Genomic DNA, 7,554 nt, shown 5'->3' on the forward strand with positions numbered 1-7,554 from the left:
GACCATTAGGTCCAGTCACAGACGACTCTGGGGTTGCGGCGCTCATCTCGCTTTACTGGCTGAGGGAGCCGGCGTACAGTTTCCGGGTCATGTGGCCAGCATGACTAAGCCGCTTCTGGCGAACCAGAGCAGCGCACGGAAACACCATTTACCTTCCCACTGGAGCGGTACCTATTTATCTACTTGCACTTTGACGTGCTTTCGAACTGCTAGGTTGGCAGGAGCTGGGACCGAGCAACGGGAGCTCACCCCATCACGGGGATTCGAATCACCGACCTTCTGATCGGCAAGTCCTAGGCTCTGTGGTTTAACCCACGTTATTTAATCCTAAAACAGAAAATTGCAGAGAAATCTAGACGGAGCTACCTTATCGTTCCTGCTAAATCTGTATCATCGAAAGAGTGGCTTGTGTATCTTATCACAATAACGCATTCTAGTCCTGACACAAACGCAGTGCTCCAGAGTCTTAGCAAACATATGCTAAGTTTTTATTCCACCTCACCTGCCCTAGAACCAACATCCACAACTTTGGTGCACCCTCCAATTTTTTCTACCCAGCTACAAAGGGCACATGAAAGCCATCTGCTACCACAGCTGGTCACCCTTAAGCCTAGTTTTCAGTAGTCAAAAAATGACCGGGTTGAATTGCTTCAGAGTGAGGATAGAGATCCTACAAACCAAAATAGAAATCCCTGCACACAGACAACTAGCATGCCTGGAAGAGTTCTAGGTCAGCTTTCTCCATGGCATGCTAGCTTTCTATATGCAGGGGTATGCCTATTTATATGGAAGATCATTCCATTATGGGAGCCCTCCCTGCACCAAGCCTGAACTGGCAGAGTCTAGACACAGGTTTCGCAACTCGGGAACCTATTGGACTCAGGAGAACATACAAGCTGTGCTTGCGGTATGGTCTCCACCTAGTTCAAGGCTTCCCAAACTTGGGTCTCCGGCTGTTTTTGGACTACAATTCCCATAAGCCCTGCTAGCTAGGGATGATGGGAGTTGTAGTCCAACACCACCGGGAGACCCAAGTTTGGGAAACCCTGACCTAGTTCAAGGATGGAGAACTTGCAGCCATCTAGAGATTTGCTTGACTACAACTCCCATTGTCCCTCACATAAGACGAGTCCGTTGGATATGACCAGTGGCACATCTCACCCAGCCAGATGTGTGTGGGAAACCTGAGCTTTCCCCCCATCCGCATTTCCCCGCAACTGGCGTTCAGAAGTGTTGCTGCCTCCCAACAGCCACTGGGGCGAGAAGCCTTGGTTTATCCTGGCTGGGGAAGACAAGAGAGGGTTCATAGAATCATAGAGTTGGAAGAGACCACAAGGGCCATCGAGTCCAACCCCCTGCCAAGCAGGAAACACCATCAGAGCACTCCTGACATATGGTTGTCAAGCCTCTGCTTAAAGACCTCCAAAGAAGGAGACTCCACCACACTCCTTGGCAGCCAATTCCACTGTTGAACAGCTCTTACTGTCAGGAAGTTCTTCCTAATGTTTAGGTGGAATCTTTTTTCTTGTAGTTTGGATCCATTGCTCCGTGTCCGCTTCTCTGGAGCAGCAGAAAACAACCTTTCTCCCTCCTCTATGTGACATCCTTTTATATATTTGAACATGGCTATCATATCACCCCTTAACCTCCTCTTCTCCAGGCTAAACATGCCCAGCTCCCTTAGCCGTTCCTCATAAGGCATCGTTTCCAGGCCTTTGACCATTTTGGTTGCCCTCCTCTGGACACGTTCCAGTTTGTCAGTGTCCTTCTTGAACTGTGGTGCCCAGAACTGGACACAGGACTCCAGGTGAGGTCTGATGGGTTACCCCATCCTTGACCTGGGAAGAGAGGCGCTGGGATGGGAGATGGATGCATCGGTACCCCACTCCCGTGTACTGCCATTTCCCCACTCCTGGGGCACGGGAGATGGGTGGGGTTGGATGCTATTCTTAGCTGGGCTTTGTTGCTATTTTTACTCCCAGATGCTAGCTGGGAACGGGGAGAGAGAAAGGCTGGCTCTGTGGCAATCCGGTGTGAATTATGTATGGCAGCCAGTTAATGTGCCGTTGAGCCTTGAACATGCGGCACGTTCTCCAGGGACCTGGGAGGGAAGGAAAGAATGAAAGGGGGGGGGGGACAGCCACTGCAGTGAAAGGGATCAGATGTGTGTGTCTGGGGGGTGGGGTGGGAGAAACACAGGATCCTAGCATGCACCCCCTCTCTCCTGACTCGCCTCCCCCTCCTTTCTCCTGCAACACCTGCCTCCTTCAGAGCTTTTGCTGCTCCACAAAGAGGGAGGGGTGGGAAGAACAGCTTGTTACCAGCCTTGCAGACATCTGGGGAAGAGGACACTGAAATCCTCCCTTCCTTCCAAGCGGAGGCCGGATCCCTCCCAAGAAATTTCCGCCTGATGTAACATGGTCTGACCTAGAAACCCTGCGTTGTAATCCCCAGCTGGGCGAGGCTGCGGCTGGGTTGACGGAGGAAGCGCTCTGCACGACGGCAGAGGAACCCTTACCGCCGCGGAACGCTTTTCTTAAACAGATAGAGGAGGGCAAGGCTATCACCAAGTTGGAAGGGACCGCCAAAGGTCCTCTAGTCCAACCCAAGGAATCTCAACAGAAGGTCCCCCCCCCCCTTCAATTTGAAACCGTACTAGACCATGCTTAGCTTTGCAAATGTGATAGCAGTTTTATTGCTGCACCGCTAGGACTGTAATGGCCACTAGCCATGATGGTTGAATTCTGCCTCCACCGCGGCTGACAATATGCATCAGAATATCAGTTGCGGGGAGCTGAAATTGGGGGAGAGGGCTGTTGCGCTCAGATGATGATGACGACGATGATAATTTGTTACTTGTACCCAGCCGATCTCACTAGGTTTCCCCAGCCTTTCTGGGCGGCTTCCAACAGAGGATAAAAGAACGTACTGTATACCAGACGTTAAAAACTTCCCTAAACAAGAATGGCAGATGCAGCTGATGGACTATATGCAACTGGCGGAGATGACTGGCAGAATTCGAGACCTGGGAGAAGAAAGGATTGAAGAAGATTGGAAGAAATTTAAGATTTATCTACAAAAATATTGTGATTTAGAGGAATGTTAATAAGGATGCTTGGTTATAAATAATTGGCCATCACTAAATTGGATCGGAAATTGATGATAAATGAGATTAAGAGAAACAAAAATTTGTTGGAGAATTGTTACACTATATTGAATTGAGTGGTTATAAATTTGCAAATAAGATGATAATTTGCTTGAAAAAATTTATTAACGATGTAAGTGGGAGCGGGAGACGTGAGGAAGTCCAAAGAAGTTATGAAATTTTGTTAAAACAAAGCAATGCTGTTTATTATCTTTGTATTTCTTTTATAAAAAACCCTAATAAATATTTTATTTAAAAAAAAAAAAAAACTTCCCTAAACAGGGCTGCCTTCAGATGTCTTCTAAACGTCAGCTATAATAATAAATAATAATAATAATAATCCCATCTGGCTGTGTTTCCCCAGCCACTCTGAGCGGCTTCCAACAAAGATTAAAAATACATTAAAATGTCACACATTAAAAACTTCCCTGTTAGTTATTTCCTTGACATCTGGTGGGAGGGCATTCCACAGGGTGGCACTATCGAGAAGGCCCTCCACCTGGTTCCCTGTATCTTCACTTCTCACAGTGAGGGAACCACCAGAAGGCCCTCGGAGCTGGAGCTGGACCTCAGTGTCCGGGCTGAACAATGGGGGTGGAGATGCTCCTTCAGGTATACTGGGCCAAGGCCGTTTAAGGCTTGAAAGGTCAGCACCAACACTTTGAATTGTGCTAAGAAATGTACTGGGAGCCAATGTAAGTCTTTCAGGACTGGTGTTATATGGTCACAGTGGCCGCTCCCAGTCACCAGTCTAGCTGCCGCATTCTGGATTAGCTGTAGTTTCAGAGTCACCTTCAAAGGTAGCCCCACATAGAGCGCATTGCAGTAGTCTAAGCGGGAGATAACTACAGAGCATGTACCACTTGGGGCAAGTCAGTGTGCTGAACTAAATGGAAAATACAGTGGTACCTCAGGTTAAGTACTTAATTTGTTTCGGAGGTCTGTTCTTAACCTGAAACTGTTCTTAACCTGAAGCACCACTTTAGCTAATGGGGCCTCCTGCTGCTGCCGCACCGCCAGAGCACGATTTCTGTTTTCATCCTGAAGCAAAGTTCTTAACCCGAGGTTCTATTTCTGGGCTAGCGGAGTCTGTAACCTGAAGCATATGTAACCTGAAGCATATGTAACCCGAGGTACCACTGTACTGGCTAGATCCAGCCAAGGCTCCTCAGATGCGCTTATACCAGGGAGAAGTCCCACGCCAAATCTGGAAGCTGCCTTGCACAGAGTCAAAGCACCTAGCTTAGTGCAGTTTACTTTGTCTGGTAGAATCTCTCCAGGGTTTCAGACGAGGGACATTCCCAACTCTTCCAAGCTACAGACCTTCCCTTAATCAAATATGCCTCCATCTATATGCGAAAGGAAGATAGAACTTTTTTTATGTACGCTACAACAGCAGCAAGAATACTCATCACAAAGTACTGGAAAATACAAGATCTACCCACCCTGGAAGAATGGCAGATGAAGCTGATGGACTATATGGAACTGGCTGAGATGACTGGCAGAATCCAAGACCAAGGAGAAGAGTTGGTGGAAGAAGAGTGGAAGAAATTTAAAGTTTATCTTAAGAAATATTGTAAAATTAAGGAATGTTAGAAAGATGTTGGGGGAAAAAATTATGTGGTTTTAGCAGAAAGGATATAAAGGATTAAGTAAAAATGAATTGGTGAAAGAGAGAAGGTAAAATTATAATATGTTAAGATAAATTATTAGGATAAAAACAAAGTTGGAAGGATTTGCTGGAATATTTAATTGAATTAGAATACAAAAATGGGAGGCGTGAGGAAGTCAAGGAAATAAGTGAATGTAAATAAGTGAGTTAAAGGTTTGACTTGTTTTTTTTAATTTCTTTTTTCTGTTTTCTGTTTTTTGAGGATATGTATTGTTTTTTCTTTTTCTTCTTTGATTGTCGTCTTTTTCTTTTTGTAACCTTTAAAATCTTAATAAACATTTATTTAAAAAAAATAAAAAATAAAATATGCCTCCATCATGGGCTGAATGGGCTCTTGGCTGCTCAGCCCCGCTCCTTTGTCTCAGAGATCCTAAGCAGGGAAGACCAAGCGGGTGGGGAGAGCAAATGCCGCCTGGATAATCCTGACACCACATGGACACAGTGTTATTTCTGTTCCTGCTCCTATACTCGAATGCGTTTGCTACCGCGCAAGTGTTTGGTAAGCCGCTTTGAGAGTCTCTTGGGGCTACTCGGCAGGAAATCAGTTGTTCAATACAACCGGAAACCCAACGTCCGTCCAAGTAACGAGAGACAAGCAGGGACAAGGGTTGGGGATGGCGGGAGGTGAAGCCCAACCTTTGGAGAACCAGTTTCCTCTCTGCTACACTGCATGGCTCTTCTCCCTCCCTCAAATTTCTGCCGCTTGTTCCTCTAGGCCAAGACCTGGCTGTCGGCAAGGTTACTGTCGGTGGGCAGGTGCTGTGCCAAAGGCAAGATCACCTGTGCAAGGAGGCAGCTCTGAACCAGGCATGCCAGCGGTGGCTCAAACCTGCTTTATTTACACTCACTCTCACCTCTGTGGAATATGCAGGGAAAATAATGGCTGACTTTACAGTGTTATTGTAAAGTTTTAAGCAAGTAACACCTTTCCGTACTATGAAACTATCCATGTAGCCTCTTGGCGCCTGTCGTCAGGAAACAGCAAACACTCCCACATTCTGTAGAGGGAAAGATCCTACATTTTATTGCACCTTTGCCACTGCTTCAAAGCCAATAAATTTGGTGCCAACTCTCAGCAGGGAAGTCTCATTCAAGACTGCAGTTCCTAAACTGTATGGCCTGAGACTACTGTGAACCAAAAACACACATGAAATCTCTTTCTGCTGTAGCTCTGAATGATGCCCTGTTCTGATGCCTCCTTCCCTCCACTAGGAAGCATCTTCTGCTGTATGCCTGCACCTGGTGTGACGGGATCAGTCTATTCATAATTCTCTTGTTCTCCAGAATAAGCACTCAGGCAGAGACAGTACGGCACATGGTTAAAACAGTGGACATTGCAGTGGCAATGGAGAATGAAGCTATCAATGGCTATCAACTCTGGTGGTTATGTCCTACTTGAATAGTCATACCTCATGTTAGTTTTGCTTCATGTTACGGTTTTTCAGGTTGCGTCCCATGGCGAACCGGAAGTACAGTGGAATTTGCTGCCAAGGAGTGTGGTGGAGTCTCCTTCTTTGGAAGTCTTTAAGCAGAGGCTTGACAACCATATGTCAGGAGTGCTCTGATGGTGTTTCCTGCTTGGCAGGGGGTTGGACTCGATGGCCCTTGTGGTCTCTTCCAACTCTATGATTCTATGATTCTATACCGGAAAGGGTTACTTCCGGATTTTGCCACTTGTGCACAAAATGAAGTCACGCGCATGAGCAGAAGTGGCGAATCACAACCTGTGCGTGCGCAGACACGCCGCTGTGGGTTGTGTTCCTTTCATGTTGTGAACAGGCCTCCGGAACAGATCCCATTCACAACCAGAGGTACCACTGTATCAGATACTGAAAACCACAGAGGAGTCCTGTTAAACTCAGGTCACACTTTCAGACTCCCCACCCCACCCCACTGGGAGGCACCCATAGGCTTCAAGCTGGCCACTGTGAGAAAAGAATGTTGGACAAGAGCAGAGCATGAGACTCGTAATCTAAATGTCATGGGTCTGAGTCGCACGCTGGGCAGATTCTGCCATTGCAGGGGGTTGGACTTGTGCTCTGTGGTGGGTCACTGGTCTGATGTGTTTTCCTGTAAATCGGTCAGAACTTTATATGCTTGAGATCAGTTTGCTTTTCTTGTTGGCTGAGTGAAGTGCAGCTTCCGTTTCACTTCGGGGGGGGGGGGGAAAGGTGCACTTCACCTCATAGGAAGACTGGCCCTTCATAACAAAGGAGAATCTCACATGCGCAGTGGAAGAGAATAGTACAGCAGTGAGCGGCGCTAGTCATCATCCCTTCCCCCATTTTGGCCTTTTCCACTTTGCCATCCTGGTAACCTGTGCAAGACACGGCACAAAGCACTGAGAACCGGCAGCTCAGAGGAATAGCAGGTGCGCGTGAAACAGGTATCACTGCAGGGCAGTAGGTCACAGGCGGTGCGCAATGGCATTAGTGCCAAACTAGGTCACAGGTGCACTGGGAAAAGGGAGCGAGAGGGGGGAAAGCAACGTTGCCTTTAGTTAAAAGGGAGAGGAGATGTGAGGCCTGGAAGAAAGGGCCATGGAAGAGAGAGAGAGAGAGAGGCGACTGGGCCGAGCGGAGACAAAAAGGAGCCAGATGTTGTTCAGCCGGGCGCATGAAATGCCAGTGGTGCCCTCTCTCACACAGGCACATACAAAAAAGCCAGACCCCACGGCGATAGCCGGTTTAGACAACCAAGGTGCACTCCAAGCCACCACTGCCGGCAGCTGGCAAGG

Source organism: Podarcis erhardii (genome assembly GCF_964252035.2).
Source record: "Podarcis erhardii genome assembly, chromosome: 7".
In the NCBI taxonomy this organism is placed as follows: domain Eukaryota; kingdom Metazoa; phylum Chordata; class Lepidosauria; order Squamata; family Lacertidae; genus Podarcis; species Podarcis erhardii.